At 45.3% G+C, this 21663-nt stretch overlaps 1 protein-coding gene across 8 annotated transcripts in view; it reads left to right on the forward strand.

Annotated features, from left to right (window-relative positions):
- The first annotated feature begins 1145 nt into the window (after window positions 1-1145).
- The window catches only part of LOC134227373 (afadin), a 351841-nt gene continuing 331323 nt past the window's right edge, over window positions 1146-21663 (forward strand). For 6 of the 8 annotated variants that reach the window (XM_062708792.1, XM_062708850.1, XM_062708858.1 and 3 more), the window contains exon 1: window positions 1152-2303. The gene's annotated coding sequence lies outside the window, so the exon portion shown is untranslated. Of the gene's footprint in view, window positions 2304-21663 lie in introns of all 8 variants that reach the window. The other 2 variants (XM_062708868.1, XM_062708879.1) reach the window with 1 other exon arrangement.

Consider the following 21663-nt stretch of genomic DNA (forward strand, 5'->3'; position numbering starts at 1 on the left):
TCGTATGTGTAAGACATCATACTTCGACGACGAGGTGTTTAAGGAAGCGCTCCGCCGCGAGCACAATACTCGCGGTCTGAGCGGCGAGCAGCTGGTAACAGTACTCTCGCGTGCATGCGATGCCACCATGCCTAGGAAAGTCCACCCTAGGAATGGGAGGCCACCGCCTTACTGGTGAACTGAAGCAATTGCGAACCTGCGTCGCGCCTGCCTACGGGCCTGACGGGCCTACGACTAATGACGGTGAAAGACGTGACGCAAACGTGACCTTTAAGTGGTCTTGTTGTGTAGGGGTTATCACGCCTATCTAGAGAGTAGGAGGTTGAGGGTTCGAGTCCCTCCAAGACACGTGGATTCTTTTTCGCAAATTTCATATCAATTTGTCCATTTTCGAAACATATGCTGTGCATATGCACAGCCAAGATATTTAACAAAAAAATGGTTTTCGTACGGCCGAGTTGCCGAATAATATGCAATTAATTGAAAAATATGGTTTTGGAAAGCGGTAGAATCAGATTCAAAACAAGCTGTCAAATAGATACAACGGTGGAAAGAAAAGATGTGTGTCATCTCGTCACTGTACGCGTACAGCGTGATACGAAAATCATTGTGCGGAAATCATATGTATGTCGATAGTATTCACAGCTAAACCTAAACCACTGCGAGGCGACTCAACTGCTACCACAACAGTCGGTTACCGAGAGTAAAGCTGATGTAGCCTTGCTGTGCGCACTGGCGGAGCCAGCTATTGTTTTTTGGTGGGGCACCACTAAGCGCAAGAACAATAGCCTTCGAGATCAATGGTGTGATTGCATCGCGTGGTGCCCCACCTCTGAAACTCAATTTTCAAACTCAAATGTATTTTTCTATGACATGTGATAAGATTAGATTAACATTATCATTATTCGGGCTCTATATTAGCTGTGAATGTATTCATAAATAAAGAATAAAGAATACGGCTCAACAATTCAACATATTCATCAACTATCCATTCAAATCACAGATACCCACCGCACGTATCATCCCTCGCACGAACGACGCCATCATCATCATCGTTTCGAAGCTGCGCGCGCCGCCATATTTGTTTACATCGGCTACCACAGGGCGCCTCTATCGTCGACTAGCGGTACTGCCGCAACAATTTCAAGGTGGTGATCTTGTCAAACACGGTTCTTCGCTCGGTATCGTTGCAAACAGAAAATCGCGCATCGTTGTTTTTGTGAAAAAATCGTGTGAATAGTGTCCTCATTTTGATCGAGTTGTATCTAACTGCGTAGTGAATATTCAGCGCTTCATTTTGCGATACTTTTCAATTTGAAATAGCGACGTTTGGAGGATAAAATCGCGAAAACATTTTCGCCAATTTGGGTGACAGTGATCTGAGTCGCTAACATTTTCGTCGTCCATGTAAAAGTATCATTTTTGAGGTTTCTCTTTCACGGAGCATTCGCGTTCGTTCGTTCGGTCGGTCGTTCGATATTACTTTCGCGATTTCGAGTTCTCTGTACGTGTGATTGAGTTGATACGCGGTGTCCCTCCGGTGTTTTTGATCGTTTTATAGCTATCAACCTATACAAAGCGTGAAAAGGGGTGACACGAGAAAGTGGGTGAGCAGTGTGTGAAAAATATCGCGGAGAATATGTGAATGGAAAAGGGAAAAACCAAGTGAAGCGATTGGTTTCATCAAAATACCGTCACCCGCGGGAAATTGTTAAATACCATCACACGAAAGCAGTGAATGCAAATATTTTCAGTGAATAATTCGTTAAAGAAAGTTACATACAAAAGAGGAGAAGAATAATGCGAAGGCTTTTGTTTATTTGATCAAGTTTTACGCAAAGATCGTGTGTATGAAGTGAAGTGAAAAGCAGTTTCAAATCGAGATTGATCATTGAAGAGAGTGTTCCGCTCAAAGAGAAGAAAACAAAAGAAAAGGGGGTTTTTCGCACTGCAAAACGAAAGGTAAAAGCACGATAGCCAAACAAAGGAGAGCCCACTTTTCCCGTTTCTGATCGTCGTCCATGCGAAAAAGGAATAACGCAGAGTGAAATTGTATTTGTGTGCTAATTGCTGTGTTGGTGTGCTTTGCGTTGCCGGTTCGTTCCAACACAGGTTCTGGTTCAGTGATTTGCAAACGGCTGTTTTTCTTTCTTATTGTCCTATGTGAAAACGTTGTGACCTCAGAGCCAAGAGTCTCTACAACACAGAGGGTACGAACCTGTAGCGTGCACCTGGATAATGAACGAGAACTGAAGTTGGAATAGGCGAGACTTATTGATCCATACGTCGGGCCGGTTTTAAAGGTAATGCAACGTTAAAAGTATTCATTTATAATAGGGTGTGAATTTCAACTACTAATTACTGCAATTATTTGGAAAAATAATAAATCTTCTTATTTCGCATCTTTAGAATTTTAATCTTTTTGCCTTTCTCGTACAACAAAACTGTACCGAAAGGCTATAATTTCACTCCAAAAACAAACTGTTTTTAGAAGCCTCGGCGATCCATAGTGATACATACCAATTGAGTCAGCTTGACGAGCTAAGAAAAGGTCGTACTGTCCTAGGAGAGTGATAAATCCACCTAGCGGCGATGATGCCATTCTCGTTCATTATAAAATGTACCACGGTGTCTCTATTTGGTAATATTATTTTTCAAAAGTAAGTAACTCTGAAACACCCACCACGCCAAAGTAGGTATATGCTCTCCTCTTTCATATAGTGGGTACACTAAAATGTTCTATCGGGGGATCTAGAACAATTTTTATTTTTTTCACTATTCTTGGTGCAAACTCCAAAGAAAATCTCAAATGATGGCGAATTTAACACCCCTAAAAATGTATGAAAAAATGACCACCGATAGAACATTTTAAAAATACACCTACGTGAAAGAGAAAAACCTATACTTTCGAGTAGTGGGTGTTTTAGAGAAACTGATTTTTTGAAAATAAGCATCTTCGGACAAACACGCCGAGCACACATTACTTTCAAAATATTGATAATACATATAACTGACACAAAAAAAAAGAAAATTTGGATATTTCTACAGCCCAAATGGAAAATAAAATTATCAAAGTCGTTTAAACTAATCGAAATCTAGTTATTCTATACATTTTCGCACGAAAATTCTTTAAATTTAAGTCCAGTGCACAGGTAGATTGAGGTTAGGGAAACGCCACTGCTATTCAGACTATAACTTTTATCAATTGATAAGGATTATCTTGATGTTAAAGTTCACACATCTCTTGTATATAGTCGATTATAAAGCTCGAAATCTGAACAGACTATAAGCTACTGTTATCCCTTTTTAGAAAACCAAGAATGTTTAACGCATAGGTATGGAATTGTGACATCTATATCATTATGTCCCATTTAGAATTTTACTTTACCTATTTATTTTACTTCACTTGCTTATCATTAATTAAATTCATTCCTTTGACAATAATATTATATTTCAACAAGAGTCATGAAACATACTATTTGAAAAATTTAAGATAAATAGACGTAATTGGACAATACTCGCTTAATTTCCATGAACATTAAACTTGCTATGCCACTCTTTATAGAACATTCATTAACGTGGTGGAATAAAATGGAATAGCACATATCTCGTAATATGACAGGCGATAGAGATTGGATTACCCGTTGAATGCAACTTGTTCTGTGCAAATCGGTAAAGGATTAGTACGAAAAAAATGAGTTAGATTTTCAGACGTATTTATTCTGTAAACAAAATAGTTGGTCATAATTCAGGACCCCATAGTCCAATCTGGCCAATTTTAAATATAAAATATTGGGACAGGATGCCGCGTCGAATGGAACTTCTTTCGTGCAAATCGATGATGGATAAGAACCCAAAAAAGGGTGAGATTTTTTAACACTTTTTTCGTGTATGTATTTTGACCATAACTTCGGAGATCATAGTCCGATCTAGCTAATTCGTCGAATGTAACTTGTGGCGAGCAAATCGGCAAGAACTCGCAAAATGATTGAGTTTTTTGCACGGTTTTTCTTATAAAAAATGTATTTTGGCCATAGTTTTTGAGTCCATTGTGCGATTGGGTCGATAATGGGACATGATTCCCCGTCAAATGCAACTTGCTGCAGGTAAATCGGTTAAGGATAAGTGGCCGAAAAATAAGCCTTTTGGGGTAACTGAAAGGAGGCCTTTTGAAAAGAGGTTTTTGGGTCTCTTAAAAGAAGGGCTTCCAGGTCTCTTGAAAGAAGGCTTCCGGGCGTCTTGAAAGAAGGCTTCCGGGCCCATGAAATGAGGCTTCTGGGCCTCTTGAAAAGAGGCTTCCGGGCCTGTTAAAGGAGACTTCCGGGCCTCTTGGAAGGAGGCTTCCAAACCTCTTGGTAGGAGGCTTCCGGGCCTCTTTAAAGAAGGCTTCTGGGCCTCTAGAAAGGAGGCTTCCGGATCTCTTGAAGGGAAGCTTCCGGATCTCTTGAAAGGAGGCTTCCGGCCCTCTTGAAAGGAGGCTTCCGGATCTCTTGAAAAGAGGCTTCCGGGCCCATTAAAAGGAGGCTTTCGGGCCTCTTGAAAACAGGCTTCCGGGCCTCTTGGAAGGAGGCTTCCAGACCTTTTGAAAGGAGGCTTCCGGGCGTTTTGAAAGCAGGCTTCCGGGCCTATTGAAAGTAGGCCTTTTGGAAGGAAGCTTCCGGGCTTCTTGAAAGGAAGCTTACGGGCCCATGAAAGGAGGCGTTTGGGCCTCTTGAAAAGAGGTCCGGGCATCTTGAAAATAGGCTTCTGAGTCTCTTAAAAAGAAACTTCCGGGTCTTTTGAAAGGAGGCTTCCGGGCCTCTTGAAAAGAGGCTTTCGGGTCCCTTAAAAGGAGGCTTCCGAGCCTCTTGAAAGCAGGCTTCCGGGCCTTTTGGAAGGAGGCTTCCGGGCCTCTTGAAAGGAGGCTTCCGGGCCTTTTGAAAGGAAGTTTCCGGGCCTTTTGAAAGGAAGCTTCCGGGCCTCTTGAAAAAAGGCTTCCGAGCCTCTTGAAAAGATGCTTCCGGGCCTCTTAAAAGCAGGCTTCCGAGCTCCTTGAAATGAGGCTTCCGAGCTCCTTAAAAGGAGGCTTCAGGGCCTCTTGAAAGGACGCTTTCGGGACTCTTGAAAGGAGGCTTCCGGGCCTCTTGAAAAGAGCATTCTCAGCATCTTGAAAGGAGGCTTCGGCGCCTCTTGTCAGGAGGCTTCCGAGCCTCTTGAAAGAAGGCTTCCTGGTCTCTTGAAAGGATGCTTCCGGGACTCTGGAAAGGAGGTTTCCGAGCCTCTGGAAAGGAGGCTTCCGAGCCTCTTGAAATGAGGCTTCCGGGCTTCTTGAGAGGAGACTTCCAAACCTCTTGAAAGGAGAACGAACCTTGTAATGCTATAAAAACGAACGGTCTAATTTGTGAACGACTTCAACATATTTTCCTCGGCTATTTATTATACTCGATCTCCATTATTAATTCGAAAAGCAAAAAGCTTAACTTCAAAGCTCAGCACAGACAAGCACCAGTATTCGCTCTTCTTCGAAAGAGGGAAATTTCTGAGTGGTCGTGATAATAATTTAACTTTGAGCTCCGCTCTCGTTTCTCTTGAAAATTAAACTTTGAAACCCCCACCTGAAAATTTAAATTGTGCAGTAATACGTGGCACAATGCAATACGTGCGATTTTGGGATGATCATTGTTCTTATTGTTAAACTACCGAGAATCTTTTGTTCTAGCGGTATTACGCAGTAATTTTAACAATATCTAAATTGCCAAACCAGATCTCATCACTTGAGTGCAGATTCTAGCTTAGTGCGGATGCATTATATCACCTAAAAGTTCGAAGTGATATCTAAAGATCTAGTAACTAGAAATTTCAAAAGTGCCTATTAATAAGTATTACCTTGAAGAAGTGGTAAGGATAAAATAATCCTATTCAGTAGATTCTGCTGGTATTATAATATTGTATTTTAAATTCAGTTACTGATAGGCCACCGATTTCGTACATTGTATTGTATACTAAGTGCGAATAACCATTGTAAATTACAAGGTAAGCAAATGTGACAACCAAATTGAAGCTTAAGTTCTAAAAGTTGCGTTGCAGGAACAGCCCTACAACGTAGGGTGTTTGTTTGGTTTCACACCCACGAGTATCAACGGCCCACATACAAACCACGTGCTACTGACTGCGTTGCAACTAACCACCCGGTCCGGAGAGATCCAGTGAGAGCCTCTCGTCACTGTGTACTCTCGCGGCTTTCGTTTTCTACGCTCGGAATCGAATCATACGCCTCAAAACTGCTCGAAAGCAATAACTGCAAATCTGCACAATCCTCGTTTCGGCACACTGCTGTCGCCGAGTAGATTTGGGCAGTCTTATTGGACGAAATTGCATTACCATTGGTGGCTGAACACTCTGTCACGATTGCTGGGATTCGACGAGCTCTAGAGTGGAAAAAGGTCGCAAAGCACGTTGGGATACAACACCGATCACGTGGGTTGAGATTGACACGCGCAAGGCAAACGCTTCAAAATTCTATCGCCGGGGCCCCGATCAACGCATCGTTGGAACGACGTCGCCGGCAAGTACCTTTTGGTGGGAAATAGGTTTAAGATAGAAAGAGAAGATCAGGCTAGCATTAGGAGATCGATGTGCACGAGAGATTGGACCAATAAAGATTTTTTGAATTTTAACTCGTGCAGTGGTCCTAAGAAAGGCACACGTTTTCGCATTGATTTCGAATCGTTACTTGAGCGGTTTTGGTGAATGAATAATTGATCGCGGAATATTTGGATTTTCGAAATTATAGATAAAAGGGTTCTCTCGGTTTACAGGGAGGGTTTACAGGTAAGTTGGGTGATCGTTTGGGTTCAAGATTAACTGCGGTGTTTGAGCAAATAATAACTCGCCCTAGAAGAGGGTCTCTTAGCCGGGATCCCAACAGCAACAGCAGTCTTCCTTAGACTAGGAAGTGGCGCATAAGCTGCTGTTTGTGTGAGCTCAGAACGTACGTTACAACCTCATGGAAGGAGGCTTACGGGATTCTTGAAAGGAGGCTTCCGGCCCTCTTGGAAGTAGGCTTCCGGGCCTTTTGAAAGGAGGCTTTCGAGCCTCTTAAAAGGAGGCTTCCAAGCCTCTTTAAAGGAGGCTTCCGAGACTCTTTAAAGTAGGCTTCCGAGCCTCTTTAAAGGAGGCATTCGAGCCTCTTTAAAGGAGGCATTCGAGCCTCTTGGAAGGAGGCTTCCGAGTCTGGCTTCCGGGACTCTTGAAAGGTGGCTTTCGGGCCTCTTGAAAGGAGATTTTCGAGCAAAGAGGCTTCCGAACGTCATGAAAAGAGCATTCTCAGCATCTTGAAAGGAGGCTTCCGAGCCTCTTGACAGGAGGCCTCCGAGCCTCTTGAAAGGAGGCCTCCGAGCCTCTTGAAGGGAGGCTTCCGAGCCTCTTGAAGGGAGGCCTCCGAGCTTCTTGAAAGGAGGCTTCCGAGCCTCTTGAAAGGAGGCTTCCGAGCCTCTTCAAAGGAGGCTTCCGGGTCTCTTGAGAAGAGGTTTCCGAGCCTCTTGAAAGGAGGCTTCCGAACGTCATGAAAAGGGCATTCTCAGCATCTTGAAAGGAGGCTTCCGAGTCTCTTGAAAGAAGGCTTCCGAGCCTCTTGAGAGAAAGGCTTCCTGGCCTCTTGAAAGGAGGTTTCCGAACCTCATGAAAGGAGGCTTCCGGGTCTCTTGAAAGGAGACTTCCGAGGCTCTTGAGAGAAGGTTTCCGAACCTCATGAAAGGAGGCTTCCGGGTCTCTTGAAAGGAGGCTTCCGGGCCTTTTGGAAGTAGGCTTTCGGGTCTCGTGAAAGGAGGCTTCAGAGGGCTTTTAAAGGAGGCTTTCGAGCCTCTTGAAAGGAGGCTTCCGAGCCTCTTGAAGGGAGGCCTCCGAGCTTCTTGCAAGGAGGCTTCCGAGCCTCTTGAAAGGAGGCTTCCGAGCCTCTTGAAAGGAGGCTTCCGAGCCTCTTGAAAGGAGGCTTCCGAGCCTCTTGAAAGGAGGCTTCCGAGCCTCTTGAAAGGAGGCTTTCGAGCCCCTTGAAAGGCGGCTTCCGAGCCTCTTGAAAGGAGGCTTACGCGCCTTGTGAAAGGAGGCTTCCGAGCCTCTTGAAAGGAGGCTTCCGAGCCTCTTGAAAGGAGGCTTCCGAGCCTCTTGAAAGGAGGCTTCCGAGCCTCTTGAAAGGAGGCTTCCGAACCTCTTAAAAGGAGGCTTCCGAGCCTCTTGAAAGGAGGCTTCTGAGCCTCTTGAAAGGAGACTTCCGAGCCTCTTGAAAGGAGGCTTCGGAGCCACTTGAAAGGAGGCTTCCGAGCCTCTTGAAAGAAGGCTTCCTGACCTCTTAAAAGGAGGCTTCCGGGGCTCTGTCTTTAAAGGAGGTTTCCGAGCCTCTTGAAAGGAGGCTTCCGAGCCTCTTCAAAGGAGACTTCTGAGCCTCTTGAGAGAAGGTTTCCGAACCTCATGAAAGGAGGCTTCCGGGTCTCTTGAAAGGAGGCTTCCGGGCCTCTTGGAAGTAGGCTTTCGGGTCTCTTGAAAGGAGGCTTCCTAGCGCCTTTAAAGGAGGCTTTCGAGCCTCTTGAAAGGAGGCTTTCGAGCCTCTTGAAAGGAGGCTTCCGAGCCTCTTGAAGGGAGGCCTCCTTGCCTCTTGCAAGGAGGCTTTCGAGCCTCTTGAAAGGAGGCTTTCGAGCCTCTTGAAAGGAGGCTTCCGAGCCTCTTGAAAGGAGGCTTCCGAGCCTCTTGAAAGGAGGCTTCCGAACGTCATGAAAAGGGTATTCTCAGCATCTTGAAAGGAGGCTTCCGAGCCTCTTGAAATAAGGCTTCCGAGCCTCTTGAGAGAAAGGTTTCCTGGCCTCTTGAAAGGAGGTTTCCGAGCCTCTTGAAAGGAGGCTTCCGAGCCTCTTGAAAGGAGGCTTCCGAGCCTCTTCAAAGGAGGCTTCCGGGTCTCTTGAGAAGAGGTTTCCGAGCCTCTTGAAAGGAGGCTTCCGAACGTCATGAAAAGGGCATTCTCAGCATCTTGAAAGGAGGCTTCCGAGCCTCTTGAAAGAAGGCTTCCGAGCCTCTTGAGAGAAAGGCTTCCTGGCCTCTTGAAAGGAGGTTTCCGAACCTCATGAAAGGAGGCTTCCGGGTCTCTTGAAAGGAGACTTCCGAGGCTCTTGAGAGAAGGTTTCCGAACCTCATGAAAGGAGGCTTCCGGGTCTTTTGAAAGGAAGCTTCCGGGCCTCTTGAAAAAAGGCTTCCGAGCCTCTTGAAAAGATGCTTCCGGGCCTCTTAAAGGCAGGCTTCCGAGCTCCTTGAAATGAGGCTTCCGAGCTCCTTAAAAGGAGGCTTCAGGGCCTCTTGAAAGGACGCTTTCGGGACTCTTGAAAGGAGGCTTCCGGGCCTCTTGAAAAGAGCATTCTCAGCATCTTGAAAGGAGGCTTCGGCGCCTCTTGTCAGGAGGCTTCCGAGCCTCTTGAAAGAAGGCTTCCTGGTCTCTTGAAAGGATGCTTCCGGGACTCTGGAAAGGAGGTTTCCGAGCCTCTTGAAAGGAGGCTTCCGGGCTTCTTGAGAGGAGACTTCCAAACCTCTTGAAAGGAGATTTCCGAACCTCATGGAAGGAGGCTTCCGGGATTCTTGAAAGGAGGCTTCCGGCCCTCTTGGAAGTAGGCTTCCGGGCCTTTTGAAAGGAGGCTTTCGAGCCTCTTAAAAGGAGGCTTCCGAGCCTCTTTAAAGGAGGCTTCCGAGACTCTTTAAAGGAGGCTTCCGAGCCTCTTTAAAGGAGGCATTCGAGCCTCTTTAAAGGAGGCATTCGAGCCTCTTGGAAGGAGGCTTCCGAGTCTGGCTTCCGGGACTCTTGAAAGGTGGCTTTCGGGCCTCTTGAAAGGAGATTTTCGAGCAAAGAGGCTTCCGAACGTCATGAAAAGAGCATTCTCAGCATCTTGAAAGGAGGCTTCCGAGCCTCTTGACAGGAGGCCTCCGAGCCTCTTGAAAGGAGGCCTCCGAGCCTCTTGAAGGGAGGCCTCCGAGCCTCTTGAAGGGAGGCCTCCGAGCTTCTTGAAAGGAGGCTTCCGAGCCTCTTGAAAGGAGGCTTCCGAGCCTCTTCAAAGGAGGCTTCCGGGTCTCTTGAAAAGAGGTTTCCGAGCCTCTTGAAAGGAGGCTTCCGAACGTCATGAAAAGGGCATTCTCAGCATCTTGAAAGGAGGCTTCCGAGCCTCTTGAAAGAAGGCTTCCGAGCCTCTTGAGAGAAAGGCTTCCTGGCCTCTTGAAAGGAGGTTTCCGAACCTCATGAAAGGAGGCTTCCGGGTCTCTTGAAAGGAGACTTCCGAGGCTCTTGAGAGAAGGTTTCCGAACCTCATGAAAGGAGGCTTCCGGGTCTCTTGAAAGGAGGCTTTCGGGTCTCGTGAAAGGAGGCTTCAGAGGGCTTTTAAAGGAGGCTTTCGAGCCTCTTGAAAGGAGGCTTCCGAGCCTCTTGAAGGGAAGCCTCCGAGCTTCTTGCAAGGAGGCTTCCGAGCCTCTTGAAAGGAGGCTTCCGAGCCTCTTGAAAGGAGGCTTCCGAGCCTCTTGAAAGGAGGCTTCCGAGCCTCTTGAAAGGAGGCTTCCGAGCCTCTTGAAAGGCGGCTTCCGAGCCTCTTGAAAGGAGGCTTCCGAGCCTCTTGAAAGGAGGCTTCCGAGCCTCTTGAAAGGAGGCTTCCGAACCTCTTAAAAGGAGGCTTCCGAGCCTCTTGAAAGGAGGCTTCTGAGCCTCTTGAAAGGAGACTTCCGAGCCTCTTGAAAGAAGGCTTCGGAGCCACTTGAAAGGAGGCTTCCGAGCCTCTTGAAAGAAGGCTTCCTGACCTCTTAAAAGGAGGCTTCCGGGGCTCTGTCTTTAAAGGAGGTTTCCGAGCCTCTTGAAAGGAGGCTTCCGAACCTCATGAAAGGAGTCTCTTGAAAGGAGACTTCTGAGCCTCTTGAGAGAAGGTTTCCGAACCTCATGAAAGGAGGCTTCCGGGTCTCTTGAAAGGAGGCTTCCGGGCCTCTTGGAAGTAGGCTTTCGGGTCTCTTGAAAGGAGGCTTCCTAGCGCCTTTAAAGGAGGCTTTCGAGCCTCTTGAAAGGAGGCTTTCGAGCCTCTTGAAAGGAGGCTTTCGAGCCTCTTGCAAGGAGGCTTTCGAGCCTCTTGCAAGGAGGCTTTCGAGCCTCTTGAAAGGAGGCTTTCGAGCCTCTTGAAAGGAGGCTTCCGAGCCTCTTGAAAGGAGGCTTCCGAGCCTCTTGAAAGGAGGCTTCCGAGCCTCTTGAAAGGAGGCTTCCGAGCCTCTTGAAAGGAGGCTTCCGAGCCTCTTGAAAGGAGGCTTCCGAGCCTCTTGAAAGGAGGCTTCCGAACCTCTTGAAAGCAGGCTTCCGGGTCTCTTGAAAAGAGGTTTCCGAGCCTCTTGAAATGAGGCTTCCGAACGTCATGAAAAGGGCATTCTCAGCATCTTGAAAGGAGGCTTCCGAGCCTCTTGAAAGAAGGCTTCCGAGCCTCTTGAGAGAAAGGCTTCCTGGCCTCTTGAAAGGAGGTTTCCGAGCCTCTTGAAAGGAGGCTTCCGAACCTCATGAAAGGAGGCTTCCGGGTCTCTTGAAAGGAGACTTCCGAGGCTCTTGAGAGAAGGTTTCCGAACCTCATGAAAGGAGGCTTCCGAACCTCATGAAAGGAGGCTTCCGGGTCTCTTGAAAGGAGGCTTCCGGGCCTTTTGGAAGTAGGCTTTCGGGTCTCGTGAAAGGAGGCTTCAGAGGGCTTTTAAAGGAGGCTTTCGAGCCTCTTGAAAGGAGGCTTCCGAGCCTCTTGAAAGGAGACTTTCGAGCCTCTTGAAAGGTGGCTTCCGAGCCTCTTGAAAGGAGGCTTCGGAGCCTCTTGAAAGGTGGCTTGCGAGCCTCTTGAAAGGAGGCTTCGGAGCCTCTTGAAAGGAGGCTTCGGAGCCACTTGAAAGAAGGCTTCCGAGCCTCTTGAAAGAAGGCTTCCTGGCCTCTTAAAAGGAGGCTTCCGGGACTCTGTCTTTAAAGGAGGTTTCCGAGCCTCTTGAAAGTAGGCTTTCGAGCCGCTTGAAAGGAGGCTTCCGAGCCTCTTGAAAGGAGGCTTCCGTGCCTCTTGAAAGGAGACTTCCGAGCCTCTTGAAAGGAGGCTTCGGAGCCTCTTGAAAGGAGGCTTCGGAGCCACTTGAAAGAAGGCTTCCGAGTCTCTTGAAAGAAGGCGTCCTGGCCTCTTAAAAGGAGGTTTCCGAGCCTCTTGAAAGGTGGCTTTCGAGCCTCTTGAAAGGTGGCTTCCGAGCCTCTTGAAAGGAGGCTTCGGAGCCTCTTGAAAGGAGGCTTCGGAGCCACTTGAAAGAAGGCTTCCGAGTCTCTTGAAAGAAGGCTTCCTGGCCTCTTAAAAGGAGGCTTCCGGGACTCTGTCTTTAAAGGAGGTTTTCGAGCCTCTTGAAAGGAGGCTTCCGAGCCTCTTGAAAGGAGGCTTCTGAGTCTCTTGAAAGGAGACTTCTGAGCCTCTTGAGAGAAGGTTTCCGAACATCATGAAAGGAGGCTTCCCGGTCTCTTGAAAGGAGGCTTCCGAACCTCTTGAAAGGAGGCTTCCGGGCCTCTTGTAAGTAGGCTTTCGGGTCTCTTGAAAGGAGGCTTCCTAGCGCCTTTAAAGGAGGCTTTCGAGCCTCTTGAAAGGAGGCTTCCGAGCCTCTTGAAGGGAGGCCTCCTTGCCTCTTGCAAGGAGGCTTTCGAGCCTCTTGAAAGGAGGCTTCCGAGCCTCTTGAAAGCAGGCTTTCGAGCCTCTTGAGAGGAGGCTTCCGAGCCTCTTGAGAGGAGGCTTCCGAGCCTCTTGAAAGGAGGCTTCCGAGCCTCTTGAAAGGAGGCTTCCGAGCCTCTTGAAAGGAGGCTTCCGAGCCTCTTGTAAGGAGGCTTCCGAGCCTCTTGAAAGGAGGCTTCCGAGCCTCTTGAAAGGAGGCTTCCGAGCCTCTTGAAAGGAGGCTTCCGAGCCTCTTGAAAGGAGGCTTCTGAGCCTCTTGAAAGGATGCTTCCGGGCCTCTTGAAAGGATGCTTCCGGGCCTCTTGAAATGACGCTCCCGGACTCCTCTTGAAAGGAGGCCTTTGGAGTTTCAGATTAATTGTTCTGCATCAAATTCAAATGAAAGCCTTGATGATATCCTGACGAATGTTTGATTAATTTTCTGTAGAACTTCAAATGTCAATGAACTTTATCCAGTGGCTTACCTGTCCTATAGGTCTTATCATAAGTGGGTAGCTTTTCTGAGTTGCTAGTTGAGCCGCGACAATGTACTACAAACATCAAAAACTGGATTTATTATTATCATGGAAATCATTTGTGATGTTCAGGTTGCAAGCCAAGTATGCAAATTTGTAATTTGTTGCTTTTCCGTTGGGCCAAGGTTGCTAAAACGTCTAAATCTGGTCTTTTAGATAGGTTGTTTCGCTCATATTTGACGAGAAGTTCTTCTTCTTATTGGCATCACATCCCCACACTGGGACAGAGCCGCCTCGCAGCTTAGTATTCATTAAGCACTTCCACAGCTATTACCTGCGAGGTTTCTAAGCCAAGTTACCATTTTTCGCATTCGTATATCATGATGATACTTTTATGCCTAGGGAAGTCGAGACAATTTCCAATCCGAAAATTGCCTAAACCGGCACCGGGAATCGAACCCAGTCACCCTCAGCATGGTCTTGCTTTGTAGCCGCGCGTCTTACCCCACGGCTAAGGAGGGCCCCTAAGGACGAGAAGTTAAAGATGTTATATTCTCAAAAGGTTAAAACATCAGTAAAATGCATTGGAATATTCTTGCGGAATAGTTTTTCCCGCGGGTAGCTACCTGTTAAAAATCAAATGAAAAATACCGAAAAAAAAAACATTGTATCCCTGTCAGTGTCTCAATTTTCTAACCACGAATCGTGCCGCTGAGCTACGGAAGACCCCCCTTCCTTATTAGTTCATTGTCTCGCATACGAACAACACCCGATGTATTCGTCGAAACGAACTGCACCTCAGACACACCCTAACCTTCGCCAGTTTTTCCAAGCCCAACCAGATTCATCCACTAGAACCAGTTTCATTCAGCGCATAGTGGCGGCGAGTGTTGTCTACGATTCGCGATTCGCGCACGATGACGATCCGCTTGCTCATCGCTGCTGGAGCGAATCTAATTACTTTACGGCACTCTCGTGTGGACTTCTCCTGCGGCGGCACCCTTCCGCATGGAATGGAAATTGCAACGAGAGAGGAACGTCGTCGTCGTCATCCTCTAAACAAGTTCTTTCCGTGCTTCAGTTGCAAGCAATTACGGTGGGCATGTCAAGAAGCAGAACCTGGAAGACGAAGAAACCGTTTACTTGGTAACTACTTTCCCGTCGTCGACCGCCGCCCCTCAGTTGCGCCATTCAATAATCGAAAGATGCAACGAGAGAGAGGTCGATCGAAAATTGCGTTACACGAAAATGGAAGCTTCGGGACGACACGTAAGCGTTACGTAATTCGTGAACGTCCCCGAGAAGCAATTTGACGAGATCCAATTCCAGGGCTGTTACAACAGTCGCGAATCTCGCGATTTTCGTGTTTTTCGCGAATTTCGCGGATTTGTCGCGGATTTACCCTTCCAGTCGCGAAAATCGCGGTTCCGTCAAACATTGTCGCGAAAATCGCGGATTTATAACTACACTCTCACGAAAATCGCGGATTTATAACTACACTCTCGCGAAAATCGCGATTTCCTCAATTTAATTTTAGGATGAATTTAACATGTCGATTATTTGGGCGTTTGGAAAATAAGCAATCCGTCAAAGATCCAAACACATGATATTCGAATAACCTTTCAATAGTCGTATGGATGTTGGTTTAAGTGGACACATAGAAAGTCTGTCGAATTGCATTTATAGATTACTGAAATGCCAAGAATTATTTATTTTGGAAAGGAATCAGAAGGATTCCTTTCGCGAGAAAAGATCGGATCGCATGTCAATGTTTGGGGCGATATTCAGAAATCCGAATATCGTCGGTTGAACGATAGATAGGTTTTTTTCATTGCCCGACCATCAGTTGCGTCAACTTTTGAACCACGCTTAATAACCCCCACTATTGCATGCATCTCATTCAAACCATTCAGTATTCACCCTTTGTTTTATTATGTATTCCAATAACTTTTTATAGGCTAGTTTTTTTTTCAGTTCCATGTGTTTTTGTTCTATTACCTGTTCCATTTACTGTCTGACTGAACTTGAGCCTTGAGACTCCAGAAGACTCCTACGATGGATAGCACATACGGCGTTGTAATGCTCACTATAGATGGCTAATCGCTAGATCCTGGCAAGTCCCTCCTTCGATTGGGAGATTACTCACTTACGAGCTAGTTTGCACATGTGGGGGCAGAATCTAACTATTTCCGCTTACTAAGCTTCACTCCGATATAGATTCACTAAGGGCCGATTTCTTCACCTCCGCTTAATTCTTAAGCGGTGCTTACCCATACGCTTAAACCTGGTTTAAGATCTAAGCGGAAGTGAAGAAATCGACCCTAACTCTTACGTACTCAGTTAATCCTGGGCCAACTGCTAAAAGGCGCACTGAAGTTTAGTACCCTCAGATCTACTTCAATTGCAAAACACCATCGTGTACGCGACCTACCATTAAGCCCACCTACGGTTTTTTGGTACCTCTAGTGCATGTTATCTTCGATTGATGCTATTCCGGCAAATGAACAACGTGTCGAGTCTGCCGTGTTATATAAGTTTAGCAATTCCCATCCATTATCTCATACGTAGTGGTAATGACATAATTTTTCAAATCGTGAACATTATCCAAGTTTTTAAAAATTCGTAGGTCTTAGAACCGTTCCTGTCCGCCTCTGGCATCATTTCGCCTGAGTGCTTTTAAATCAGATTCGTCAAGCTTTGTTCGGGCCTCTGCAGAGCTATGTCGCTTGCTTTTGAAGAAATTGGTCTTATTATTTCCTAACAGGCGGATTGATGGAAGTACAAAATCCAATGACTGATCAATAAATAGCCTGACGAATTATTGATGCGTCCATGCCCTTGTAAAACAATGGTAGAGATTAGAAAAAAAAACTATATAGCGTACTGAAAAGTATAATTCAAATATAACCCTTGATCTAACTGGCATTTACCTATGACAACAGACTGCCATCTTATAACTAAATACATCTATACATCATCGATTAGAATGGGGGGTTTCCCGGAAAAATTAAAACTTGAATTTCTTTCGGGCATAGTTCAACACTGCACATATATTTTCTGTGGCTTGTGATATGGTTGAAGCGCTAACTATATGCAGTTTTGGGTATTACAAAAATTAGCGAATGTTCTTTAATTTTCTTTTCTATCAACGAATATTGGATTGGAATAGATTGGAAGCAAAAATATTGAAATTTCGCGTTTATAAAGCGTGTTTTGAAGTAATAAACTATATTTTTGTTTGTCGCGGATTTGTTTCTACAGTCGCGGATTTCAATTTGCCAGTCGCGAATTTCGCGGATTGGAATTCGACTAGTTTGTAACAGCCCTGCAATTCTGATGATCCATTGTGATGTGCTTGCGCGCTGCAACGGAGAGCAGGTCAAGGGAAGCTACATATGGCGTAGGACTTAGACACACTGTCTATCGGTTAGCGAGACTCGTCGTAATCATTGATGTTTGTCACTGCATCTTATTTTTGCTGGAATGAATTTAGTAACAGGTTTACTCAGACAATTCCTTTTTTGTTCTTGATTTTCTATATACAATTTAGTTCTGCAGAGAATCACGTCGCGAATAAATCGGGCTTCCAACCGAGGCTGGCTGGTCTCTACTTAGTAGAAACTTGTCAAGAATCTAAATGTGCGGAAAGACGATCCTATCCATTAATTTGACCAACTTTCCGACTGAAATATTTCGTTGTGCAACGATAACGCCGATGCCATCAGGTTGTTCTGCGATAGAGGGTCGAGTCCCCACAGCCAGCCGTCCCTCGCCAATTACCGGAACATAATTCGGCTCAATTGGCGGTGAGGAAGAATGGCATCTCGTCGAACGAAAGCGTCTCACGAGAACAAACCGACCGACATGCGAGAGAATGTGAACACTTGCAAAATTCTTTAACCGCTTCTGCGGCAGATCGTTTTTGCGTCTTCCCAGTTGTGGAACTATTCAAGAATACACGAAGCGTGACTGTTTTTGCTCTTGTGTGGAACCTCCACACAAAAGGGGGTGACTATGTACATGTGTAACTATGCAATCGTTGATGGCAATGATGATGATAACGATGATGATGATTATTGATGAAGAAAATAACGAAACCAATGGAATGACGAAGAATTGCGTTCACGAAATTGGATTGTATCGGTATTGGTCTTATAATACATCTTCTCATCAAATATTTAATTCAATCAACATATTTACTGCAAATTAAATAGAAGAATATCTTGCCAAATACGCATGGACTTATCCTCTATCATCTCTTATGGACGCATTGAGAGGATCCAAAAGACGAAAATGCCGGCAAGAGTCACAATATTTTGGTATCAAACTCACACGATCGATCTTTTCTATCAATAATATAAAGAGTAGGGTGGCTCAAAAAACACTTTTTTTAATTTTTTGATGGGCCGCCCTCTTATTCGGTTCTATTTGATGCCCTGATGCTCTGGACAAAATTTCAGCCAAATCGGGCAACGTTTGGGCAGTGCTAAACTCGTTGGAAGTTTATATGGAAAAATGTATGCAGAAATATCCAAAAACAGTGATTTGCAGTTGGACAGCACAATTTACGATCAAGAACTCATTCAGTTCTTGTAAAATAAAATACAGAAAGTTATGCTGAAAACCGCGAGATGATTAGACTTTATTACGCAAAGATATTAGCATTTTACTGGAGTGTTGTAGGGGTGAATTTATTTCTTTTCAAAGGTAAAAGAAACGAAATTTGCTCAAACCCCACTGCAGAGAAATGCTAATAACTTAGCCGGGCAAACTCGAATCTTCTCGCGGTTGTCTGCATAACATTCTGTATTAAATTCTCCAAGATCTGAATGAGTATCATAGTTCTTCATCGTAAGTTGTGTAGTCCAGCTGCAATTTACTGTTTTTGGATGTTTCTGCATACATTTTTCCATATAAACTTCCAACGAGTTTAGCACCGCCCAAACGTTGACCGATTTGGCTGAAATTTTGTCCAGAGCATCAGGGCATCAAATAGAATCGAATAAGACGGCGGCCCATCAAAAAAATTGAACAAAGTTTTTCCCATACTAATTTGAGCCACCCTAATAAAGAGTATTATCGATAATTTTCGGTTCGCTATTTAAACTTGTCGCAGAGTTGTAACCGCAGAATCAAAATATTTATTCAGCTACCTATATGTTGCTACTGCTATCGCTGCTGTGGTGACCAGCTGTTGAAATAATGTACAGTCGGATTTCATACCACACGGATGACGGTGACATGACGGCCGCTTTTCGCGATTTCCACAAACGCTATAATCTGTTCCATTTATGATTCATATTTCAAACAAACGTTTTTATGTACCATTTACATTAATTGCATAGAATCTTGAATCTGTTATGATCTTATCATGCATTTTTAGCATCATGAAAAGTTCTATTTTTAGAGTTGTGAATGAAAACGGTTGATTAAAAGACAACTATAAGAAAACACAGTAGGAGGTCGTCTCCGTCGACTGCGTTTCAGGAGCCTTGGCTGTAATCAATGTCATCAGGCGATAATAATTAAATTATTTATGAATTGACACCTGTGGTTGGATACGCAATTGAGTGAACAATTTGAAACTTTTTCCGGTAGAAAAGCTATGTTTAGAGATTTGCGGAAGTGGTTTTCTAGCGCCATTTGAGTAGTAAAAGTTGTAAATATCTGACCTGATTGAAAAATGGTAAGGGTAAGCCATACTCTGTCCAACAATATTAGATAAAGCAAGCTGATTGGAGTTTGCGAAGTTAGATGAGACTCGTTTTGATTATGACTTGTTATACAGCGGTGTTCAAAATAATAGCAGCAAAGGAGGATTTTCATACAAAATAACCAACTTTATTCCTTTTCGGAATCCAGGAGAATTCCCTACCGGATTTCAGGAGAATTCCCTTTCGGAATTCGGAAGAATTCCCTTCCAAAATTCGGGAGAATCCCATTCCGGAATTCGGGAGAATTCTTTTTCGGAATTCGTGTGAGTTCCCTTCCGGAATTCGGAAGAATTCCCTTTCGGAATTCGGAAAAATTCCATTTCGGAATTCGGAAGAATTCCCTTTCGGATTTCGGAAGATTTCCCTATCGGAATTCGGAAGAATTCCATTTTGGAATTTGGAAGAAATTCCTTTCGGAATTCGGAAGAGTTTCTTTCGGAATTCGAAAGAATTCCCTTTCGGAATTCGAAAGAATTCTCTTTCGGAATTCGAAAGAATTCCCTTTCGAAATTCGGAAGAACTCCTTTCCGGAATTCGGAAGATTTCCTTTTCGGATTTCGGAGGAATTCCTTTTCGGAATCCAGGAGAATTCCCTACCGGATTTCGGAAAAATTCCCTTTCGGAATTCGGAAGAATTCCCTTTCGGAATTCGGAAGAATTCCTTTCCGGGAGAATTCCCCTCCGGAATTCGGGAGAATTCCCCTCCCGAATTCTGGAGAATTCTCCTCCGGAAATCGGGAGAATTTCGCTCCGGAATTCGGTAGAATTACCCTCCGGAATTCGGGAGAATTCCCCTCCGGAATTCGGGAAAATTCCCCTCCGGAATTCGGGAGAAATCCCATCCGGAATTCGGGAGAATTCCCTTCCGGAATTCGGGGAAATTCCTTTCCGGAATTCGGGAAATTCCCTTTCGGAATTCGGAAGACATCCCTTCCGAGATCCGGAAGAATTCCCTTCCGAAATTCTGAAGAATTCCATTTCGGAATTCGGAAAAAGTCCCTTCCGAAATTCGGAAGAATTCCCTTCCGGAATTCGAAACAATTCTCTTCCGGGATTCGGGAGAATTCCCTTTCGGAATTCCGAATTCAGAAGAATTCTCTTTCAGAATTCGGAAGAATTCCCTTTCAGAATTCGGAAGAATTCCCTTTCGGAATTCGGGAGAGTTCCCTTCCGGAATTCGGGAGAATTCCTTTCCGGGATTCGGAAGAATTCCCTTCCGGAATTCGGAAGAATTTTCTACCGGAATTCGGAAGAATTTTTTGCCGGAATTCGGAAGAATTTCCTTCTGGAATTCGGAACAATTCCCTTCCTGAATTCGGAAGAGTTCTCTTTCGGAATCCGGGAGAATTCCCTTTTGAAATTTGGAAGTATTCCCTTTGGGAATTCGGAAGAATGCCCTTTCGGAATTCGGAAGAATTCCCTTTCAGAATTCGGAAGAATTCCCTCTCGGAATTCAGAAGATTTCCTCAGAAATTCGGGAGAGTTCCCTTTCGGAATTCGGGAGAATTCCCTTTCGGAATTCAGGAGAATTCCCTTTCGGAATTCGGAAGAATTCCTTTCCGGAAGTCGGAAGAATTCCTTTCCGGAATTCGGAAGAATTCCTTTCCGGAATTCGGAAGAATTCCTTTCCGGAATTCGGAAGAATTCCTTTCCAGAATTCGGAAGAATTCCTTTCCGGAATTCGGAAGAATTCCTTTCTGGAATTTGGAAGAATTCCTTTCCGGAATTCGGAAGAATTCCTTTCCGGAATTCGAAAGGATTCCTTTCCGGAATTCGGAAGAATTCCTTTCCGGAAGTCGGAAGAATTCCTATCCGGAATTCGGAAGAATTCCTTTCCGGAATTCGGAAGAATTCCTTTCCGGAATTCAGAAGAATTCCTTTCCGGAATTCGGAAGAATTCCTTTCCAGAATTCGGAAGAATTCCTTTCCGGAATTCGGAAGAATTCCTTTCTGGAATTTGGAAGAATTCCTTTCCGGAATTCGGAAGAATTTCTTTCCGGAATTCGAAAGGATTCCTTTCCGGAATTCGGAAGAATTCCTTTCCGGAATTCGGAAGAATTCCTTTCCGGAATTCGGAAGAATCCCTTTCCGGAATTCGGAAGAATTGCTTTCCGGAATTCGGAAAAATTCCCTTCCGGAATTCGAAAGAATTCCCCTCCGGAATTCGGAAGAATTCCCCTCTGGAATTCGGAAGACTTCTCTTCCGGAATTCGGAAGAATTCCCTTCCGGAATTCGAAAGAATTCCCTTCTGGAATTCGGGAGAATTCCCTTCTGGAATTCGGGAGAATTCCCTTCCGGAATTCGGGAGAATTCCCTTCCGGAATTCGGGAGAATTCCCTTCCGGAATTCGGGAGAATTTCCTTCCGGAATACGGGAGAATTTCCTTCTGGAATTCGGGAGAATTCCCTTTCAAAATTCGGAAGAATTCCCTTCCGGAATTCGGGAGAATTTCCTTTCGGCATTCGGGAGAATTCCCTTCCGGAATTCGGGAGAACTCCCTTCCGGAATTCGGGAGAATTCCCTTCCGGAATTCGGGAGAATTCCCTTCCGGAATTCGGGAGAATTCCCTTCCGGAATTCGGGAGAACTCCCTTCCGGAATTCGGGAGAATTTCCTTCCGGAATTCGGGAGAATTCCCTTCCGGAATTCGGGAGAATTCCCTTCCGGAATTCGGGAGAATTCCCTTCCGGATTTCGGGAGAATTCTCCTCCGGAATTCGGGCGAATTCCCTTCCGGAATTCGGGAGAATTCCCTTCCGGAATTCGGGAGAATTCCCTTCCGGAA

Source organism: Armigeres subalbatus, chromosome 1, assembly GCF_024139115.2.
Source record: "Armigeres subalbatus isolate Guangzhou_Male chromosome 1, GZ_Asu_2, whole genome shotgun sequence".
Taxonomy (NCBI): domain Eukaryota; kingdom Metazoa; phylum Arthropoda; class Insecta; order Diptera; family Culicidae; genus Armigeres; species Armigeres subalbatus.